The sequence below is a fragment of the Dipodomys merriami genome, unplaced genomic scaffold (genome assembly GCF_024711535.1).
Source record: "Dipodomys merriami isolate MVZ:Mamm:240054 unplaced genomic scaffold, mDipMer1.0.p SCAF_265, whole genome shotgun sequence".
Lineage (NCBI taxonomy): Eukaryota > Metazoa > Chordata > Mammalia > Rodentia > Heteromyidae > Dipodomys > Dipodomys merriami.
This window is the reverse complement of record NW_027204104.1, coordinates 1,564,953-1,589,113: the sequence shown is the minus strand read 5'-3', so window position 1 is coordinate 1,589,113 and position 24,161 is coordinate 1,564,953. Positions and strand designations below refer to the sequence as shown.

Here is a 24,161-nt window from a genome sequence, read left to right as displayed (position 1 = left end):
CCCCCCCCCCCTTAAACCAACCATGGGCCAGTCATTTTACAAAGAGTGTTACAAAATTTCCCACATGGCAAAGTGATTGTTGGTGTATATGGTGACCTTTAAATGGACCAATCATGGGATGCTTTGTGTTATGCGTTAATCTTGTGGGTTTTGCCTTTAAAAAGGGCTTGTAACCGCTGCTCGGGGCTCCCTGTCTGCTCGGGACAGAGAGTCCGTTTGCGCAAACGTCAAATAAACTCCTCTTGCTTATTGCATCTCCCGGCCTGGAGTCTGAGTTTTCTGGGGCGCCCTCCTCTTGACGAAACTATCCTAGGGGGCTAGGGTCTTTCATTTGGTGCATTGGCCGGGAACCAGGCGCCCCCAAATCCCAGATTCCAGGACCGGCAGGGGGTAACATAGAGCTCTTGTCTTTCGTGTTTGTCATTTTCATTTTATGTTCTGGGATCCAAATCTGTATTTGGACTAGAGGGAAAAGCAGACGTGCCCAGTACCCTAGTTCCGCCCTGGAGTCCTGCTCCAGGGTCGTCTGTATTTGGGCCAGAGGGAAAAGCAGACATGCCCAGTACCCTGGTCCCGCCCTGGAGTCCTGCTCCAGGGTCATCTGTAGGAAGGAGGAGATCCGAGTGTCTCTCTGTTCTGGGGAGTTAAGGCGAGCCCGGCCACTCCCATCTGTAATTCCTTCCTCATCTGTACTTGGTTGCCACGGCGTCTGGTTCTGTCTGTCTGTGTTTAGTGTTACTCGTCTTTAATGTGTGTTTTGTATTCTCTATAGAGATGGGTCAACAAGTGAGTCCACTCCTAGGACACCTGAGACCTTGTCTTAGTTCGTTTAAAAACAAAAACCGCTGGTTCTGCTTTTGTAACTTGCTTGTTTGTCAATTATAAAGCTGCCACTGACCACCTGCGAGTGGCCTCAGTTAGAGCTCAGCCTCGGGCCTTGGCTCGGGGGTCTGAGCGTAGGGGAGAACCTGTCAGTCTGAGGGGACGGCCGCTAGGGACTTTTGTCCCTTGCCCCAAGATGACTGGCAATTCTCCTCCGCCTTGGAAGGCCCCTGGGTCAACGTCTGCAGGAATCTAAGAGAAAATTCCTCCGGAGGTGAGTAGGGGTGTTGAGTCCCCTGGTAAGTGAATGGTGGTGAGGTGTCGCCCCATTCACTGAGACCTGATTTTGTCTTTGTGGCCACTTGTTTGTCTTGTTTACTTTAGTGTGTGTGTTTGTTTTATGTTTAATGGGGTAGGGAAGTTCTGGGTGAGTGTGGCAGGCTCACCCAGCAGACTCTGGATTCAGCTTGCTGAGTAAGAACAGCACAGAGTTCCAGTAGGGATAAACTGGGGCCCATTAGTCCCCAACTCAGCCTTCAGTTCTTGTCTAGTTCTGTTTTAGAATTGGTACCAGTTTTAAATGTGGATCCTTGGTTTTTGTGTTTATCTGTGTTTTTGTTATTTATTTGAACATCTCTGGGGAAATAAAAGTTCCAGCTGGGCTCAGTCACAGACCTGCTATGCCCACCCTCCTTTGAGGCATGGAAGGTTACTGGGCTAGTTTGGTTCCCTTCAAGCCTCAGGCTGCATTTTCTCCTTGTGGAGGCTGCCAGCAGGGAAGGTGTAGAAGGCTGTGTGCCTAGTTTGGACTTTTTCAGCTAGTCCTGACAATGTAACAATTTGTAAAGTGCTTTGTCTAAAATTGGATTTAAAAAAAATCTGGCTAGTTTAGTTTCAGGTGACCCCCTCCCCCAGCCCTCGTCCAACAGAAGGGATTCAAAAGACTAATTAGTGAATTGCCTTGCTAGATAAGCAAGCTCTGGAAAAATAAAGCCCAACAAAGGTACCTAGTTTAAAAGAAATACTGTCTTAAATTTTTGTTTAAAAACTTTAAAAGGTGTACGTAAGACTGATTTTGATTTTTGCGCGCTTTAAGATCTGTGTGAGTGTTTTGTGTGTGTGTCTGTAAATGTGTTCAAAGATAAAAATTGTCAGCATGCTGTAACAATTGGGTGAGTTTAAATTTAAAATTCAAAAGGTTATGAGGTTTGGACATTACCAAAAATTCTAAAAAAAAAAAAATCTTCACATTGTTTTAAATGGCTTTTTAAAGATTCTTTAACTTGCAAATTAGAAAATCTGGTATTTAAAAAAACTAATATATTAAATGCATAAGACTGTTTATACTGTAATCAAGTTATCTGGCTTAACAAAATGCATTGGCTGTTTGGGATCTGGTTCCCTTGGCTAAAATTTGGGATAAATATTAAAAATTTAAATATAAAGGTTAGTTTAACACTGTCAAAGATGTTACTTGTTCTGTCTGTCTAAAAACTGTGTATTTCATTTGAGAACCAAGAGATAAGAAAAGGGAAAACTAGAAGCCAACAGAAGACCTGTCTTTAGGGGTAAGAGGTAAACAAGCAGAAGTGCAGTTCAGCTAGCCATGCATGGTGGGACAGGCCCTGGGAGCAGTCCACACATGGTGAAAGAGGGCAAGCTGGCACAAACGCAGTTCATCTAACCCTAAAGAGTCGGATTGGGTGCGTACCCATTCCATAGAAGGGGCTGAGTGGCCCATCTTTGTTCTCTCTATTCCCTGCAGACAGACACTGAAAACATGATGGTTAAAATGATTGATGTGATAATCTGATTAGTATTGCTAAAACTTCCCCTTGGATGTGTTAACATTAAAATTAAAAAGGCCTTAAAAAGAGGGTTAAAAAGTTATTTGTATAATGTGACTTGCTTTTAATGTTTTACAATTAGGATGTTTTTAAAAGTTATAAAGATGTAAAGTCTAGCTTCGTGGTATAGTGATGGTGACTGTAATTTTCGCATTAAGAAAAAATTGTCATTTGAGTTTAAAAATCTTAATGTGTGTCTGTTTTAAAACAAGCAACTAAGAGGCAATGAGTGACACTTGGCCTCAAGATTTCAAGGGATCTTTTCAAAATGCAAATAAGAGGTTTTAAAAAAATTAATTAAAAATGGATTTTTGGATATAAAGTTTAAATGTAAAATTGTCCTTAACATTGGCCTCAATGTGCACAAAGAAAAAAATTAGGATTATGAAAATGATTGCTGTTCCAGTTTGCTCTTATAGGTTTTTTTTAAGTTTCCAGCAAGCCCAGAGCAAAGCACAGAGGATTCTTAAAAGTTTGTCAGATGTAACTTTGGCTCTTAACAAGTTTCAGGTAAGAGCATGCTTAAAAGCTACTTCTATGTTGACCACCTTGTTGCTTTTAATTGGAGTAAAATGGCCTTTTATAAGACTCATTGATCTGCAAACTGGTTCAACGCCAGCCCGGGCACAAAAAGGTTCCTGTGAGACTGTCACATCTATTCAGCCAGCAGAGTACTAGCCCTGGACTAAAGAGTCAGGGGACAGTACTCAAGCCCCAAGCTCGAGACTCACAGTGGCAGAGTACTAGCCCTGGACTGAAGAGTTAGGGGACAGCATTCAAGCCCCGAGTCTGGGACTCAAAGTGGCAGAGTGCTAGCCTTGAGCTGTAGAGCTGAGGGACAGTGCTCAGGCCCCGAGTTCAAGTCCAGCGACCAGCTAAAGGGAAATGCCAATGAGGCATTTGTCCCAAAGTGGAGAAGACACTCCTGGGACAAAAGCGATGGAGGAGCATCAAGAGGCAGTAAGCCACTGCTTAAATGGCAGAAATGTTAGATCCTAGAGTCATTTGTGCATGGCCCTTCAAAACTGGTCAGAGCCGGGAGGTCATAAAAAGAGTTTGTAAGCATGCCAAATGTCCGTGACTATCTACCTTGTAAGGGACAGGAACTTGCCAGTCCTCTGTGATGATACAAAGCTAATGTTATAAAATGTGGGGGATAGTTTAAATCTCAACCCCTTTATGTGCCAAAAGCTCTAATTGGCAGCTCTAATTGAGCTGACACCAGTTACATGAAATTCATCTGCTCAGGAAAAAGTTTATAAACCCGAGAGTGTGTTTCTATTGATATCTGTCTAAAGGCCTGCAAAGGTAATTTAGGCATTGTTGGGATCTTTAGGGATCACATTCCTAAGCCATCTAGAAAGATGTTTTTGCAAACCAGGGTGCTAAACAAGCTACACTGCTGTAGCCGGAGAAAAGGTCTGTGCAGTTGTCAAAAGTTAAATATTGTTCTAAATGACATCTAACCCTGATAGCCTCTTTGTAAAATAGGCTAAGGTTATAGGTTCCTAGCTAGGTAAGATCAACCCCCCTGAAGTCAGCTGAAGAAGTTACAGAAGATGGACCTTCGCCCTTCTACCTCTTTTTTTAAGATCAAGGGTCCAGAGTCAGAAATTTTGGAAAAATGAGGCAAAATAGATAAAATAATTTTTAAAAAAAGGCATAAAAAATAGTGTTAACGGTTGTCGGTGTATAAGGTGTAAAGACTGCATCTGTCAGAGATGGCTACAAGACTAAGCCTTCTGAGCCTTCTGTGTCTATTTACAAAAATATCTGGTTAGTAAAAAGTTGTGGTTTTGGTAAATTGTCCTGGACTATTGTTTAAAGATCTTAAAAAACAGCAGGATCAAAGCCTGCGAAGCCTATGCAATGTATTTTTAACCAGTCTGTGTAGGAATTTACAGCCGAGCATGAGTTGTGACAGTCCCTTGGAGCCACTGAGAGATCCTGCTGCTGCTGCTGCTGCTGCTGCTGCTGCTGCTGCTGCTGCTGCTGCTGCTGCATACTCTAATGGGTAAAGTTCAACGACGGCCTGACAGCCACCTGGGGAAAACTCCTGCCTGATTCCATCACCTGAGTCTGTTTCCTGGTTGAATGCTGCTAAATGTAAGATCTTGTGGGACATTCTTTTGGGTGATATCCAGAAACCCTCTCTTCCCACAGTGGATATTGAGGACAAGGATATCACTGGCTTGCTTGTCTTAGGCACGTCAGTGCATAGTGACTGAAAATCCACTCTATGGTCACAGCCTAGTTTGGCTCTGGTATGGTAATGACCTGAGTATGTTATCAATAAAAATTGTAAAGGAGAGGGGGTAGTAAAAAAAGCCTTGGGAAAGGAATTGTAAAGGAGAGGGGGATAATAAAGAAAGCCTTGGGAAGGGAATTGGGGAAAAATTGATATCCCCTTTAGATAAAAAAGGATTTGAAAAGTAAGGCTTGCCTTTAATTATTTAAAAAAAAAGACAAACCTCAAAAAGTTTAAGTATGTCGCAAATGGTATGAGTATGTTGCAAATGGTATGAGTATGTCTTAAAATTGGAGCTTACAAGTATAGCTGGTATAAAATTAAGTTAACTGTGATACATGGAGGCAGGACTGGTAAAAAAAAAATGTAAGGGGCTCTGGTACTGTTACTTTTGTTACAATCGGACCTTGTATACTCCACAGACTGGTATCTTTTGTAAAAAAAAATAAATAAAAATAAAAAAAGATCAGCGCAGTCCATCTATTAGTTCTGAGATCCAAATACCAAGCTTTGAGAACAACTGACATCCCACAAGATAATATAGAGACACCCTAAATTTTAAGATTAAAATTACTCCAGAGAAGAAGTGGGGAATGAAGAATTAGAAAAATTAGGGCTGAGTCCATTTTACAATTTGCTAATTTGCTAACTGCTGATTCTGCTTCTGTAAACTTGCTTACGCTGGCACTGACCCTTTCCTTCCCAAAAATGAGTTAAGAAGTTTCAGGGACCAGATGCCGGCCCCAGGACAAGGTCAGTGGTCGTAGATAAAGAACAGACAGTACGTGTTCCTCAGTTCCCATTTAGAAATTCCCCAGACAGGACCTTGAGACAACGACCACCTGGCAAGACCACAAGCTAAGCCAAATGTCAACCAATCATAGGCCTGTAACCATGTAACCCCCCCCCTTAAACCAACCATGGGCCAGTCATTTTACAAACAGTGTTACAAAATTTCCCACATGGCAAAGTGATTGTTGGTGTATATGGTGACCTTTAAATGGACCAATCATGGGATGCTTTGTGTTATGCGTTAATCTTGTGGGTTTTGCCTTTAAAAAGGGCTTGTAACCGCTGCTCGGGGCTCCCTGTCTGCTCGGGACAGAGAGTCCGTTTGCGCAAACGTCAAATAAACTCCTCATGCTTATTGCATCTCCCGGCCTGGAGTCTGAGTTTTCTGGGTTGCCCTCCTGTTGACGAAAGTATCCTAGGGGACTAGGGTCTTTCATAAGGAATACTAATAGTGATGATATTGTGATCATTTCCAAGACTATTGGAGAAGAATAAGACGGTTCAATATGCATCATTCTTGAATTCTTGCAGAAGTAGTTTTTAATTTTTTATCTGAAAAATAATAGCATGACATTAGGGAAACAAATATATGTTAGTTTATATAAACTTGTAGATATTTAATGGGCAGCATTTGTTTTCAAAGAAATTTTTGTTTTATCAATTTCTTCAGCTGAAATTTGCTTTTTTGCTAAAATATATTTGGAACCATAATTTTAAGTTATATGTCAACATGATTTCATTTAATATTTCATCTAGAAGAAAATCTCATTAAGACAAAAATAAAAACCTAAAATTGCCATGAATATAAAGCAGAAATAAGTGGAAAAGAAGAAGCATAATCAAAGCACAATGTGTGCATGTATAGAAATGTCCCAGTGAAATCCACTAACATGGATATTAATGAGTATAACACACTTAAAATTTGTTAATGATTATTATAGAAAACATGGCATGTATCTGATATTTTTCTTTTTACCTGAGCCCTATTGTTCATGCACATGAATGAAATAATACAATTTTTAATAACGTATTGCATTTTGTCAATGAACTATTTTGAACTCTAAGAAATGAAGAAATGTTGGTCCCAGTACAACAACAAATGGAGTGTGAATTTGTGTCTGCCTGACAAGGCTAAAAGCTCTTTTAGACTTTCTCTTCTATCTCAGATAAAATAAAATCAGACCAGTATATTTCTATGAAGAACTACCAAAACTGAAACAACAAAATACAAAAGAAACATGTGAAGTAAGAGGCAGTAAAAAAAATGACACTGGAGGACTGATAAGAAACACAGACAGATCTCACAGGTGTAAACTTAAAGAAGAAGGAAAGAGACACAAGTCTGGGAGGCAAAGTATGCAATGACTTTTTCTGAAGGCTAACCTCAGATTTGGGAAGAAATTGAGTCTCCATTCCAGATGCTAGGCAATTTAAAATTACAACATAACAACATAAAAAAGAGAGATCTATTTAGTTCTATTTCTTTTCTCCTTAGAATGTATTTATTCTGGTTTTTAAACTACATTGGATAGAAGACAAGGATCAGTGGAGGAGATGGGGAAAAACAAGTCGTTTAAGGATTCAGGTGGACCTGTTGCAACAATGAGAAGTACAAATTGTCATGTTAAAAACGAGCTTTACAATGTCGGTGGGGGGTGGAAAGAGGGGGAAGGATTGGGTGGGGGGGTGGGGGGAGGCTGGGAAGGGAGGTGAAGGGTAAACAAAGGAGGAAGCTGCAATGCTTGGTAAGAAATGTATGCATTATCCTGCCCATGTAATTGTAACCCCTCTGTACAGTATGTTCACTAATAAAATAAAATTGAAACACACACACACACACACACACACACACACACAGACACACACACACACACACACACACACACACACACACACACACACACACACACACACACACAAAGAAAAGCTCAGAAATGTAGAGACCTTAAGGCACTGACCCAAGTGTAAAAAAGTTCACAAATTACCATGAATTGTGGTTCATCCAGTGAATGTATTTTAAGCCACGTGACTCTGAACTATAAAGTGATTTCAGATGAGGAGTCTTTTGAGCAATAAGTAATTTGGTTGCTCACTCTAAATTGTCTTCTTTTAGAAATGAAAACTCACTCATTTCCCCATAAGTTATTAGTAGTTTTAGCATTATGTCTTTAAAGTTTTTAAGGAAAACAGGAATGATTTAAATACCTTCTACAAAACAGATCTGTATGATATATTGGTCATGCATGTAGTCCCAAAGGTCAGAGAATCTAAATATGTTAGTCTGAGATGACTTCTTGAGGAAAAACAATGTCAGTAAAAACTACTGAATATTATGCTTAGTTTCTGTGGTTTTCTGGTACTCATTTATATGCTCAAATACATAATGCTTTAAGAATCCTTTATTATGTAATACATGCCTTTTATAGGAAGACCCAAAAGGGTTAAACAGTCCTATTATATCAAACATATATCATATCATAACCATATCATATAAACAGCACTAATATGTACATAGTCATTGATGTATGACTGTTTCTTACAAGTTTTAGCTTTGTAATTTGGGCAATAATTGTGAAAATCTTCAAGTTATATTAAAATCTATTGCTAACATTTCAAACTATAGGGCACTCAGTCTATCTTTGATATAGACATCTTGTTTATTTATTTATTCAGTACTAGTTCTTTAACTCATAGTCAAGATTCCAATTCTAGCTATTTTTCTGGTTAATTGGAAATAAAAAGTCTCACAGGTTTGTTTACTTAAGTTGCCTTCGAACTTTGATACTCACATCTCAGCATCCTTAATGGCTAGGATAACTGATACGTGCCTTTAACATGGCTTCTATCTTTAATTTTAAAAGTTTACATTTTGAGCTATAAATGTCCCAATTTAAACAGACTATTTAACGTTATGTTAAGATTTTTAGATTATTTGCAAAGTTAAGAAACAATAGTATTTTTCAATGTTGCTTTAAAAGCTAATATACATTTATGCAGCTTGCATACACAATACATGCACACATCCATTCTTTTCCTTTTCCTGCTTTTTAAAAATAAAGTGTTATTTTTCTAAGGATCTGAAAGCCCATATAATTTTGAAACTGCTTTTAGGGAGCTTTTCCATTATTTTTTTGCTTGCTAATTACTTTTCTTATACAATATCATTTGCAGTTTGAATAAATAAACTGTTACTTTCTGCCTGTGGGTTACTAGAAGAACAGACACTATGCAGCTGTAATAAAATCATAAATTTTTTTGAACAGGCAATTTCCAACTTAGACTTCCACACAGGGTTTTTAATTTCTAGGGTTAGAGAAATAAGTTTATTGAAGCTTCACAGCTTTATGCTAATTTATGAAGTTTGCATTGGTGGAGATTAAGGAAAATCATGATATGTTGTATTTTGACATTGTAAACTGTAATTTCAAGGACAATTAAAGTGATTATCTTTCATACTGCTTAATCTATATTTCAAATTTTGTAGAGGCAAGATTGGATTTTGTAGCAATAATTTTACTGTGTGTGCAGCTCCCATTGCAAATCTTAAAGAAACTTGTATAATTTGAATTATTGGTCAAAATTATTTGTGTTCTTTTTCTCTTTTCATTTCAACTCCCTAGTAAGACAGCAGTACTTATTTCACAGTGAATAATGTCAAATTTTGAATTTATGTTGGTTAAGTACTGACTAAACTTTAAATCTCATACAATAGTTTAATTGCATTTGTTTGATACAAAAATAAAATAATAAAATATTAAACGTGACAGCTTTATAAAATATATTCAGTAGTAATTTAATATTAAATTTAACTATGAAAATGCTTTTTTATACTTATTTTTAACTTTTCAGTTATACTTACTTCTGAAATCTTCACTGATAAAGAAATATCTGTAATCTAAAAATACTTTTTACAAAAAACTGGAGTCTGCATTAACATAGTACATTAGGTCCTTATTAATTTTTCTCAGTGAAACAAAAAGTAGTTAGACCCTCAAGTAAGTAAATGTATTCTAATTTTAGCTATGTAAAAATAAAATAAGTAAATATATTCTAGTTTTAGCTATCTAAAGATAAAATATTCTAAAATATTTTATAAGTACATATTTGAGCTGCAAAGCAGAATTGAAGGTATCAAATTCCCTGAAACATAACTGAAAACTTATTTCTTGTTTGAATCCCCTTAGGTCAACCTAAGGGTACACACTGCCTCTTAACCTACTCATGGACTTTTTTTGCCTCTTTTGGTAAGTTTTCTATGGTACATAGAAATAATCATGCCCTACACATTATTTATGTTCAACAGTTCAGAGATATTTCACAAACCTCCGCTGGTTCTGATTTTAATAACATAAAAGTGCATGTAACTTCAGCATTTTTCAGGTACGTAGGCAGAAAGAACAAAGGTTTCCAGAGGCTATTAATACTGGAAGATGTTTATGGAGAGGGGTCAGACTCATGGGTAATTGTTGTAGAAATTCTTGGATAATTAGGAAAAAAATTGCATGAATTTTAACTTTGAGTGTCACCTAAAATAGGCTGATTGAAGTCACTTGCAAATTTTGAGAACTACAGCATTGTATTTACTACAATAAAAATAATGAATTTTGAAAACATATAAAGCCAGATATTTAACTTTTAAAGCCAGAGAGCTACAAAACCTAATATGGCAGGTAGACAAAAAAATTACAAAAACAAGAGTGAAAAGAAATGATTATAAAGAAGCATTTTCTTTTCTGTTTTTTAATTGTGAAAATAACGTGCAGAGGGATAACAATTACATAGGCAAGGTAATGAGTACATTTCTTATCAAGCATTGTTGCCTCCTCCTTTGTTTCCACTTCCCATTCTGTCCCATCTCCCTGCCCCCCCCCATGCCAACGTTGTAAAGTTTGTTTTTCGACATAACGACTTGTACATCTCATTGTTGCAATAGGTCCACCTGTATCCCTATTTAAACAATTTGTGTTTTCCCTTCCCCTCTACAAATTATACCAACATCAAATACAGTGAAAACAGGGGTTATGTCGTGGGGGAGGGACATAAAAGCAACAAAGAGATCATCTTATAATTATGTTAGAAACAATCACAAGAAAGAAAAAAATTTGAGTCCTTATATTGAGGTTCATTTCACCTAACATCAACTTATCTGACCGATTCTAACTGTCTCAGACATATACTAGTAATTGCAAAAAAGAGAAACCATGGGACCTATGTTTCTTTGGGGTTGGCTTACTTCACTTAATATAATTTTTTCCAAGTCTTTCCAATTCCTAACAAATGGGGCAATGTTATTCTTTCTGATGGAGGCATAGAATTCCATTGTGTATATATACCACATTTTCTTGAACCATTCATCTACTGAGGGGCATCTCTTTAAGTCTTTTTTTTTTTTTGGTCAGTCGTGGGGCTTGAACTCTGGGCCTGGGCGCTGTCCCTCAGACCTTCAGCTCAAGGCGAGCGCTCTACCACTTGAGCTACAGCGCCACTTCCGCTCTTAAAGTCTTTATCCTACTTATTTATTGGGCAGTGGTTTCTTTGAGAATTTGTTATTGGGTGATTTAATTTTTTGAGTTCCAGGTATATTTTATGTATGAGACCCTTGTCCGTTATATGGCTAGTGAAGATCTCCCAATCTGTAGGCTTTTTATTGATTAAAGAAGAATTTGCTCTATGTGGAGTCTTTTGAGGAATCGCCATACTACTTTCCAAAGTGGTTGAACAAGTTTACACTCCCACCAACAATGAAATAAGGTTCCCTTCTGTCCACATCCCTTCCAGCATCTATTGTTATTAGAGTTCTTGATTTTTGTCATTCTAACTAGGGTTAGGTGGTATCTCAATGTTGTTTTGATTTGCATTTCTTTTATGGCTAGGGAAGTTGAGCATTTCTTCATGTGTCTATTGGCCATCCTAGTTTCTTCTTCAGAGAAGTTTCTCTTTAAGTCATTAGCCCACTTATTTAACCCAGCAGTCCCACATTTGGGCATTTACCCAAATGTTTACAAACAAGACCACACTAAAGCTACCAACACAACTATGTTTATTGCAGCATTATTTGCCATAGCTAAGATATGAAACCAACCCAGATGCCCCTCAGTAGATGAATGGATCAAGAAAATGTGGTATATATACACAATGGAATTCTATTCCTCCATCAGAAAGAATGACACTGCCCCATTTGTTAGGCAATGGAAAGACTTGGAAAAAATTATATTAAGTAAAGTAAGCCAAGCCCAAAGGAGCATAGGTCCCATGATTTCCCTTATTTGCAATATCTAGTATATGTATGAGTCAAGCAGAAAAGGCCAGATAAGGTGATGTTAGGAAAATGAACCCTAAGATATGTATTTTAATTTTTTTCTTTCATGCATTTGTTTCTAACGCAATTATAAGATTATTTCTTTGTTGCTTTGTATGTCCCTCCCCCACAGTATAACCCATGCTTTCAGAGTATTTGATGTCGGTATAATTTGTGGAGGGGAAGGGGAAAAACAAGTCATTTAAATAAGGACACAGGTGGACCTGTTGCAACAATGAGAAGTACAAGTTGTCATGTCGAAAAGGAACTTTACAACTTGGAGGGGGAGGGTTAAGTGGGGGGAGAGGCTGGGAAGGGAGGTGAAGGTTAAACAAAGGAGGAGGCTATAATGCTTGATAAGAAATATACTCACTATCTTGCCCATGTAATTGTAACCCCTCTGTACAGTATTTTCACAATAAAAAAAAGAAGCATTTGCTAAGAAGGACAAACAATCTAAAGTTCCAGCTATTTCCCCCCACGTACCTTAATAGTATTGTAATCTTTGTATTCATAAATGTAATTTGATAAACTTATTTTATTTCAATGCTTTATTATCTCATTACTCTTATTAAATCAAACATTGCATAAATAATACCTAATATCTTTCATTATTTATTAATTTTAGATAATCTTCCAACGGATATTCAGCAAAATATGTATAGGTGTATAATGTATCTTAATTAGAATAACTACTGCTATCATTCCCTCTATTCCAACTCCACCCTTCTGTTCAAGTTTTGTAGCTCCATTTTTGCATATATATTGAATATTAAGTATTATGTTTATATTCATCCCCCATTGCATTTAATTTGTCCCCTTTCCAAACTCATATCCCCTTTAGATAGACTTGTTTCTTGGTATTCATTTTGTTAAATCATCTGTAAATTATACAAAGGAGTTATGGTTGAATTTCTATGCTGTCACCCTTTTAATCAATTTATTTTAATTCTTTGATTCCAAAATAAATTATATATGAAAGGGAAAATTAGCTTTATTAATTGTTAAATACAAGAAACTGAGAACAACACTGATGTTTCAAGTAAATTTTAAAATGTTTTCCAGAAATTCAGGATACTAATTCCTTTACTAAAAAGCTCTACTTATTAATTACCAAAGGAAGACTACATAAAACATACTTATAAAATTATATACTACTAGATGCATATTTAATATGTAGGATGAAATAAAATTAGTGAAAAGTGTACCATATCTTATAATGAGTTTATGTGATAGTATGACAAATATCACAGAAAAATAGCACCTTAATATCCTTTTATTCTTTGAATATTTAAAAGTAGTAAACCTTCTATTTGGTTGTAAGTCAAAAGATATAAGAAAACTGGGAAAATTTGTTACATAGGTGTGTATGTGTTTGTATATATATGTGTTTGTATACATACGTATATAATATACTTTTTACTCTTTATGTTGTAACATAAACTACTTAAACATAGACTACTAAATAAATATAGACTTTCTTACTACTGAAAATCATTTGTAGAATTTCTACTTGTTAACCATGGGCCTTGGAGGAATCTTTTATGTCCTACTGATCACATTAGTTCTTCCCATTTTGTGAGAAATTTTTTAGAGTTGTTATATGGAGTTTAATGGCTTCCCAAAAAATTCACATCCTAACTCCATTCTAACTGGAAATACACTGGACTATTTGGTTAGCGAAAATTACAGGTGCAAATTTAGTTTGATTGTTCATCAATTCAATTTAAAGAAAGAGGCTTTTCCTGAATTATAGTGGTGAGTCAATTAAATACAAGTATTTTTAAGTGTAAAATATCAGAACATATGAACAAAGTCTGTTATTCCAGCTTTTGGACTCTGTAACAAATACCCAAGTTAACAACTTTAAAAGGATTTATTTTGGCTTATAGTGTCACAAGTTTTTGTCTATTGTTTGCTTGATGTACATCTCTAGTGAAGGAGTAGCATGGCACAAAGACCTTGTGGTAGAGCAAAATTGCTAAGTACATTGTGACTAGGAAGTAAAAGAGATTGCCTGGCTCTGAAGGCTTCCTTCACCACCTCGTGTTCCATCCAGGCTCACAACCTAGATGATTCTGTCAACCACATTCAAGATGTGTTATCTACCCTTAATTAATCATCTCAGAAAATTCGAGGCATCCTTCAATTGGATCAAATTGACAATTAAGAAAAACCATCACAAGGACTGAAGTTCATGAGAATATGGAGAATGGTCAGACAGAGTCGCAATTACTGAAGAAGCATTAAGCCAATGTATCTACAATTTAGAAAGGCAAGACAACTGATTTTTGTGTCAGCCTCAGATACAATCAATCTTACTATACTTTCATTGAAACTTTTACATAAAAAAGAATCAAATTGTTTTAAGCCAGTTATTTTTGTCATAATTTGTTGCAAAAGTAATGCAAAACTAGTACAAAAGTAGATGAAGTTTAAAACATATATGCACAATTTAACAATGATAGTGCTTAAAATAAATGTATCGGGTCAAGAAAACTGCTAATGCTAAAGTGTGTCTTCAGTGCCTATTTAATCAAATACCATACTTGTTTTTACTATATAGTAAAGTGTTACTATACAGTAGAGTGTTAATTGTGCTTAGCCTTTTGTTAGATTTATTTATTTATGTATTTATGTTTCGTTGTGGGGCTTAAACTCTGGGCCTGGGCACTGTCCCTGAGCTCTTCAGAACAAGGCTAGTGCTCTTCCACTTGAACCACAGAGCCATTCCAGATTTCTGCTGGTTTATTGGCAATACATTCTCACGGACATTCCTGCCCGGACTGGCTTTTAACTTTGATCCTGACATCACAGCCTCCTGAGTAGCTAGGATTATAGGAATGGGCCACCGGCACCTGGCTATTAGATTAACTTTTTAAAAATTTGTCTGCATTTAAATTTTATATAAACAGAATTCACCAAAGATTGTTTTTAGTGTGCCCAGTATATCATCTCTATACTTTCTGTACTTATACTGTTTGTTGCATTCCATTCCAATGATAAATGTGTATATATTTTATATATGCACACAAATAACATACACACACACATATATATATATATATATATATATATACATATATATCCACATAAAATAATTTCTTTTAACATGGAACTCAGTTTTTTAACACTTCCCAGAGATTACTTTGCTAATCTTTATAGATTGCAGTTTACCAAGGCTGTAAGTAAGGCTGTATGAATTACTGGGATATATGGAGTGCCTTATCATCTAAGTGTTTATAGGACACAAGTGACTCGAAGCTCAAGGTTTAAGAATTGCCTGTCTCATCAAGAATAACTCCCACTGATCAATGTGTCATGGATGTAATAACATGACCTTTATCCTTGAACCAGATCATTGTTGAAAAATAACTAATTTTAGTTAGTACACATTAGCAGTGATGAATGATGTCATTATCAAGACATTGGGAAGTAATTTCAGAAAATTTCTTATCATAACCTTAATCCTTGACGTAAAGGTAAATTCATAGGGTCAATTTTTTGCAGATTTATAGTTATTGTTCTGTGCTGCCTGCATAATATAACAGCCCTGGGACTACGGGCTTTCATTTTGCTCTCCTTATAACATCGGAGAGAATTGAATTAATATGCACTGGTTCCGTTTGAAAATTTCAGATCAGGATGAACCAGGACTTTAAAGGTCTATCACAATGACCATTGTTCAATGGAAGAATTTGCAATTTATTTTACTTAAAAGAAATCTTTCCTAAAGTGATAATTTAGTTAATCTCTTGATAGAAAAAAAATTCTGGACTTATTTCCATACCATTTCATGAATTCTATATCAATTTTTTGGGTCCAATGCTTTTTCTCTAAATTTTTTTCACTTAAATATTATCAAGTATTATAATAGTGTTCACATATTCACTGTATCAATACAATTCAAATACAATATTGGAGAAAGAACATAAGAGATAAAGAATGTGGGACTACAGGTACTTGAGGTCACTGTAGCTGACTGATTCTATAATGGTTCAAGGTCTAAGGATAAATAAGTATTGAGGCTAGATCACCTTGATCACTTTTACTTTGTGTTTGACTGTACAAGCTGATTAGGTGTTCTTTCTCTTGGTTGGATGCCTACCATATATGTAAATATATATTATTTACATATGTTATATACATGATATGTTATAGATAAGTAGATGACAGAAATAGATGATAGATAGATAGATATGTATACATATATACATACATAGACATTTCCAAAATTGTTACACTACTCACAAATGAATAGATTCTAAGAAGTTCTCTAACCCTATATCTAGGTAAATATTTACTTCAGATAGCTTCCTATTTTGTCCCTGGATTTTCTAAAGTGATACATGTTATTATATAACTTTAATTTTGCATCATTAGAAACAATATTAAAGCCTGGTGACAGTGGATAGCATTTATTATTCTCGCCACTCAGAAGGCTAACACCTGGAGACTAAAGTTCAAAATCAGCCTAGTAGGATAGTTCAAGATATCCAGTTAACCACCAAACAGCCAGATATTACGCATCTGGAATAGAGTTCAAATGATAGAGCACCAACCATGTGCAAATGACACAAACAGGAGCATGTTTCTTAGTTTAAGCTCCAAATCCAGAATAAGACTGCAGATTCTGTTTCATAGAATTCTAAATAGTTTCTGATCATATTTCTTTATGTCCTTTACTTAATAGTATTGGGATAACTGTTTATATTTGCTTCAGATTTTTCTTTTTTGCTTTTATTATGTTTTATGTTTCAGTTTTGTGTTGGTGATGTTTAATTGATGTGTTTCCATTGTGTATTACTCTGTGGCATTTACCTTCTTTGAACTGAAGGATTAAATTTTGATATTGTTAAAACATTCTGTTATTTCATTGTTAGCTTCATATATTGTATTTTCCTCAGTTTGAAAGGCTTTTCCTCTGTTGAAGTCCATTTCAGTTGTAGTCATCTAAATGAAGTGAAACTTTGATCCTATCAATGTTTCATCATTGAAAGCAAATTCCTTAAATAGTCATTAATAACATTGGAAATGCTCTATTTTTTGTCAGTACAATATATGCCTTCAGGGAGAGAACTGTTGTCACACTTAGGGTCATATGCCTGTCTATCCAAGGATCACAAAAACCCTTATTAATACAGTGCATCTGGGTGACATAGCAGGTAGAGTCTATGTAAAATATGACCCATAGTACAGCCTTCAGTTACACCTATCGTGTCAGAAGACATTGTTATCCACTTATCTGATGATTTATCCTAAAATATTTCTTTCCTTTTTACACCTTTATACATTATTACAGCCCCCTAAACTTTCTTACTCCATCTTCTGTAAGGAATCAGTTCTACTGCAAGCAATAAAATAATGGTTCATTGGCCCCAAATCTTTTCTATATGTTAAATTTTGATTTTATTATCATTGCTAAATTTAACATAAAGGGCAGGAAAAATTACTTTCCTCTCAATATAGTTTAAGATTTTTCTCTTTCTTTTTATTGTTTACTTCATGAGAAACATTGAGTATTTAGTTTTGAGAGTGTTTCCAGCGTTTAAACTGAAAATCTTTTCTAAGGTAAAATATAACCTAGGGACTTTCTTTAAATACTCTTATTTATTTTCTTGTTTTGTTCTTTATTTAATTCTCAAATAATGAGACACATGGAAATATCGAACATAGATGGAGAGCTTCTATAAATAATAGAATTCATCAAGAGGGAATTGGTGAAGCTAATACTTGTAATCTGAACTGTGCAGGAGCTAATGATATCTTTGCTCCTCTGAAGCATAATTTTAGTGAGTATGAATTATAAAAGGCTCTCAGACACAAAGTTCATTGAAAACTAAAGAACTGAGATGTTATAAGATCAAGTGGTCATTTGACTCATGCATTGCTAATGGATAATCTTATCATTTGCTTCACAGATTGGACCTATAGCTTTCAAAATTCAGGATGAAGCACATTTTTTAAAATTTAATTTTATTGTCAAGGTGACCTACAGAGGTATTACAGTTACATACATAAGGCACTGAGTACATTTCTTGTAGAACTTATTACCCCCTCCCTCATTTTCTCTCACTTCCCTTTCCCCAATCCCCTCCCCCAAGTTGTACAGTTCATTTCTAACATATTGTCTTCTGAGTACAGTGCACATTTGTTTATTTTTATTTTATTTTATTGTAAAGGTGATTGCAGAGGGGTTACAGTTAAATAAGTAAGGCATTTAAAAATTCAAGGTTTTGAATATTTTTCAACATTTTTTCATTTGAGACTTCAGCGGTAAATGATCTTATGAGTTGATGTCATTACAAATATATAGTAAAGAACATTTAGAATAATGCACTATTTTAGGTAAACATGAATGTCGCTTTTCCAGTCACAGAGATTTATCTCCACTACATCAGTTCATTCATGATTTAGAAACCACTTTTTCTTCCTTTTCTTATTTTTCCTTTTCTTTCCTCTAGCCATCTTACTTTGTTCTCATTGAAAATAGGAATATGAAACAAGCACTGGAGCCTCATGCCTGTAATCTAAGCTACTCAGGAGGCAGAGATCTGATAATGCCTTTGAGACTCTTATCTCTAGTTAAGCTCAAAATACAGAAGTGGAGTCGTGGCTCAAGTGGTAGAACACCAGCCTTAGCAAAGAAAAGGCTCAGAGACAGAGCTAAGTCCCTGTGAGCCCCAGGAATGGCTGGCACGCACATGTGTGAACGCACACACACACAGAGAAAAATATAAAGAGCAATTCCATAGTATTGATTGCCTTTAATCACTGATGGGTTCTGAACAACATTGCCAAATATCTTCTAAGTATAAAATATAATGAAAATGATACTCTGGATTTCACAAAGTTGGTTATGCTCTCGTTTCATTGTCTCTAAATTTCTTCATCAAACTTCTTATAATCAATTCCACCATTCTGTCAGAGCTTGCTAAGGCATACAATAATATTCAGATTTTTAAAAAAATCTATACTTTGTTTCTAGGACATACCTGTCCTTATGAACATTACTCGTGGAATATCACTCTACCTCTGGCAGAATCTTTTGTCACATGACCTGAGATTGTGGTTCATTTCACCCTCCCTCTACTTCCATAGGCATGTTTTCTTCATCTTTCTTGCTACCAATATTCTCCTCTTTTTTAAGTTTAAACGGATAATTCCTCTGTTAAATGGCACTATCAAAATACCTGCCTTGTATCTCAATGTGAAAATCTAAACAAGTGCTGAAAGTAAAAATATTTGAACCATTCTCTTTCATATTCTTTTCTTTCACAGTGTCCTAACCTTCAAAAATAGCAATTACCGTCTTTCTCTTGCTGAGGAAAAAAAAAAATACTTGAAGTTGTTTGTAACTTAATTTTAGCTTGAGAAAGTATTTTTTGGTTGTAAAATCAAGTTTTGTTTGCAATCAAACTTAATTAAGTTGTTTGCAAATTAAAAAGAAGGTTAGCATGGGATAGTTCATTAAAACAAAGTAGAGTTCAGTGTAGGTTACTTCTATCCCTTATTTAATAAAATAATCCTACAAGTTTCTTAAAGTTGATCTGACTTCTCTATTAGTATCTATGTGAGACTGATATTTACGTAAGATTTGGATGGCTATAGATAGATATATGTACATTCATAATGGGACTCTAATGGACATGAACATCTATTAGATTAAGTAAATACCTAGTATGAGCATATTCATTTAGAAGGGTTGAAGATAACAATACCGGTCCAGCCCATCATCCCAATCAATGGCATTGAGCAGATAAAATGAATGTCAAGGTCAGAATTGAGAATTGTAAGCAGGGAAATGCAATTCTGAGTAAGTCTGTATGGGATGACTCACAGGAGTATTGTATTTTTTGTTACACATATAAGACATTCCCAAAGCATTTTGACTCAGAAATATGCTATTCCAAGACCATAACAGAAAGAGCATTTAAGCATATTTGTTCACTCAATCACTAATCAATTTCATTTTATAATGTTATTGTCCTATTTTTTGAATGCATGGTCCCTATTTGTTTAAATTTAATTTAATTTTGTTTGTGAACATACTGTACAGAGGGGTTACAATTACTATGGCAGGATAATGCGTACATTTCTAACCAAGAATTGCAGCCTCCTCCTTTGTTTACCCTTCTCATCCCTTCCCAGCATCTCCCCTCCGCCGCCCCTGCCCCCGGCCAATCCCAATACTTCTCCTCCCCCCCACCCCGCACCCACTTTCTAAAGCTCGTTTTGGACATGACAACTTGTACTTTTCATTGTTGCAACAGCTCCACCTGTATCCTTAAACGAGTTGTTTTTCCCCAACTCCTCCCCAACTTATAGGAACATCAAATAGAGTGAAAGCAGGGGTTATACTGTGGGGAAGAGACATACAAAGCAACAAAGAAATAATCTTATAAATGCGATAGAAACACACTCATGAAAGAAAAAACATTAAAATATATATCTAAGGGTTCATTTGCGAAACATCACATTATCTGACCTTTTCTGCTTGACTCATACATATACTAGATATTGCAAATAAGGGAAACCATGGGGCCTATGTTTCTATGGGCCTGGCTTACTTCATTTAATATAATTTTTTCCAAGTTTTTCCATTTCCTAACAAATGGGGCAATGTCATATTTTCTGACGGGGGCATAGAATTCCATTGTGTATATATACCACATTTTCTTGATCCATTCATCTACTGAGGGGCATCTGGGTTGGTTCCATATCTTAGCTCTGGTAAACAATGCTGCAATAAACATAGTTGTGCTGGTAGCTTTAGTGTGGTTTTGTTTGTATACATGTGGGTAAATGCCCAAAAGTGGGATTGCTGGGTCATAGGGGAGCTCTATGTGAAGATTTCTGAGGAACCTCCATACTGCTTTCCAAAGTGGTTGAACAAGTTTACATTCCCACCAACAATGAAGTAAAGTTCCCTTCTGTCCACATCTCCTCCATCATCTGTTGTTGTTAGAGTTCTTGATTTTTGCCATTCTAACTGGAGTGAAGTGGTATCTCAATGTTGTTTTGATTTGCATTTCTTTTATGGGTAGGGATGTTGAGCATTTTTCCATGTGTCTATTGGCCATTCTTCTTTCTTATTCAGAGAAGTTTTTCTTTAAGTCTTTCGCGCACTTATTTATTGGGCAGCTGTTTCTTTGAGGATTTGTTGTTGGGGGATTTAATTTTTTGAGTTCCAATTATATTTTAGATAAGAGACCCTTGTCCGTTGTGTGGCTAGTAAAGATCTTCTCCCAATCCCTGGGCTTTCTATTGATCTTGCTAGCTATGTCATTTGCCCTGCAGAAGGTCTGCAACTTTATGCAATCCCATTTGTCCAACCTTTCTTTGATTTGTTGTGTTTCCGGGTCTCTATTCAGAAAATTTCGGCCTGAGCCAAGGAGACCTAGGGTTTCTCCTATTCCATCCTGTAATGTTTTCAGAGTGTCTGCTTTGACTTCGAGGTCTTTGATCCATTTGGAGTTGATTCTGGTGCAGGGTGATATATTAGGATCTAGCTTTATTTTTCTACAACTAGTTAACCAGTTTTGCCAGCACCATTTACTTAAGAGGCTGTCCTGGTACCATTCTATTGTTTTAGCTCCCTTATCGAAGGTTAGATGGCTGTAGGTCTGTAGGTTCATTTCTGGGTTTTCAATTCTATTTCATTGGTCCTGAGGTCTGTTCTTATGCCAATACCAAGCTGTTTTGATTACTATGGCTTTATAGTAGAGTTTAAAATTTGTTATTGATATTCCTCCAACAGTGTTCTTTCCGTTGAGGAGAGTTTTTGCTATTCGGGTCTTTTATTGTTCCATATGAATTTTTGGATTGCCTCTTCTATTTCCTTGAAGAATGAGGTTGGAATTTTGATAGGTATCACGTTGAATTTGTAGATAGCCTTGGGAAGTATTGCCATTTTCACGATGTTAATCTTTCCAATCCAGAAGCATGGGAGTTTTTGCCATTTTTTAAGTTCTGTGTTGATTTCCTTTTTCAAGATTTTAAAGTTTTCATCAGAGAGGTCTTCACTTCTTTGGTTAAGTTAATTCTTAGGAATTTTATTTTTTGTGGGGCTATTACAAATGGAGTTGCTTTCCTAAATTCAGCCACACTTTTCTCATTGTTGGCATACAGAAAAGCCATTGACTGGGAAGATGGCGGAGGAGAAGCTGTAATCTGAACAAGCTCTCGCATAGGAAGCAGTTTTAGAGTTCCAGTGAACAGTTCTAAGCCAGAGAATCACAACAAGTGTGCCATCACAGGACAGAGAGTTAGACAAGGGAGGGAAGCCAAGGCAAAAAGACACATCTGAGTGCTCGCAAGCAGCTGCCGCGGCGGCGGCGGCAGGGTCGCAAGCGGCGGAGACCGCAGCCGGGGTCCATACCTGAGCGCTCACACAGAGAGTCCGGGACGAAGGAGCCAGACGCAGCTGGCGAGCGGATTCTACTCAACACCAGCAAGAACCAACAAAGAGCGGACATTTTCATCCTGCAGCTTGCAGACCAGAGACGACCCAGGATCCAAGAATTGGCGTGAGTACAAGTCCAACGACCTCACTCCTTCTCAGGGAGCAGAGGAGGGAAGGCCACCACTTTCCCCCCCCAGCACCGGTGATCTCCATCTTGGATACCTACAAAGCTCGGAGGAGCTGCCAGCTCCAACCCAGGCCTTGGAATAAAACGAGTCATTTAGCAGGTCACAAGAACTTAACGACAAAGCGTCCTGCCAGACTGGGCTCCATCCGGGGAAAAGTCACCCAGCTCAGGCGCCAGCCATTGGAGTGGCTTCCCTCACTCGGTAACCAGAGCCAGAGGCTGCCCCTCCCTCTAGCAGCCTCAACAATCAATTTAAAAACAGAATCCCTGAGAACGGCTCCAGGCAGGGCTCTGGGACATTTTTTTTTGCACAAAACAGCCCCAGGAAAAAGCTACTGATTGTTGAAAGGCCTCAACTCTACCCAGAACCTAGCCTCACCACTGCATCCCCCTCTTTTGTGATTCTCAAAGCAGATCACCCTCCTAGAAAACTAACCTAGGAGGGGGATCTCAAAATCTTGGGTAAAGCAGAGCATTTTTTGCCTCTTCCAACAAACCGACTTAAGAAACCAATCAAGCCACAGGACCTCAAGCTGACCAGAGACTCCAACAAAAGGCTGGTTACAGACAAAAGGGAGATACAGGATTCTTCCCACCCCTCCCCCCCCAAAAAAAAATCAAAGGACTTTTTTTTTCTTTTTCTTCTTCTTTTTTTCTTTTTTTGTTTGTTTTTTGTTTTTTGTTACCTTATATATATATAAATTTTTTTCTCTCCTAAAACTTTTATTAATCTTTAATTTTTGCCTCTTCTGAAAAAATAATTGATTTCCAGTAACTTTTTTTTCTCCTCTTATAATTTTTATTTTAGAATATGTGAATGAGCGTTTTCCTTTCTTTTCTTATCTTCTTTCTCTTTTTCTTTCTTTCATAATTTTCTTTTTGTTTTTTGTCTAGCTCTACTGAACTTCTGATCTTTTCTTCTCCCTTTCCCATCCTTAAAGTTTTTCACATCTCCTCTATGTCCCTCCCTTTCTCACAACATATTCACATTCCTCTCTAAATAGATGGTCTTTTAATCTCTATAATAACATTAATTTTTACGTTTCTATTTTTTTCTGGTCTCTTTTCATTCCCCTATCCCTCTCTTCTTTTTCATTCTCTCTCTACTTGCATCCTACCCAACCCATTTCCTGCATTGTGATTAGGACATAGTTAACTCTATCTGTGCCTCCCCACACCAATCTATTCCTATTTTTTTACCCAAATCTCTCCCTAATCCTAATAATTTCTGGTTTTCCAAATTCTTTTCTGCGGTTCAAAGTCCTTTAAAATATTGAATAGATGTATCTGTTGAACTAGATTGTATCTGTAGACTATTGACTGTACAAATGCAAACTTTGGTTGATGGTTCCCTTAAGATAGTGTTCTACCACAAAACTGGTCCTAACTTCATCTCAAATGGGCAGAGTAAGCCGGAAAAACACAAGAAAAATGGCAAATTAGGGTATCTCAATTCCCAATCTTGATAATCAGGGGTCAGATCAGATAATGAACAATCCAGAGGAGAGTTCCCAAATAGCTCTACAAACACTGGTGGCAAACATGATAAATGAGAAGTTTGA

At 36.5% G+C, this 24,161-nt stretch overlaps 1 pseudogene; it reads right to left on the bottom strand.

Moving 5' to 3' along the window:
* Positions 1-566: 566 nt before the first annotated feature.
* The window catches only part of LOC138837182 (vacuolar protein sorting-associated protein 37A pseudogene), a 119,413-nt pseudogene continuing 95,818 nt past the window's right edge, over positions 567-24,161 (bottom strand).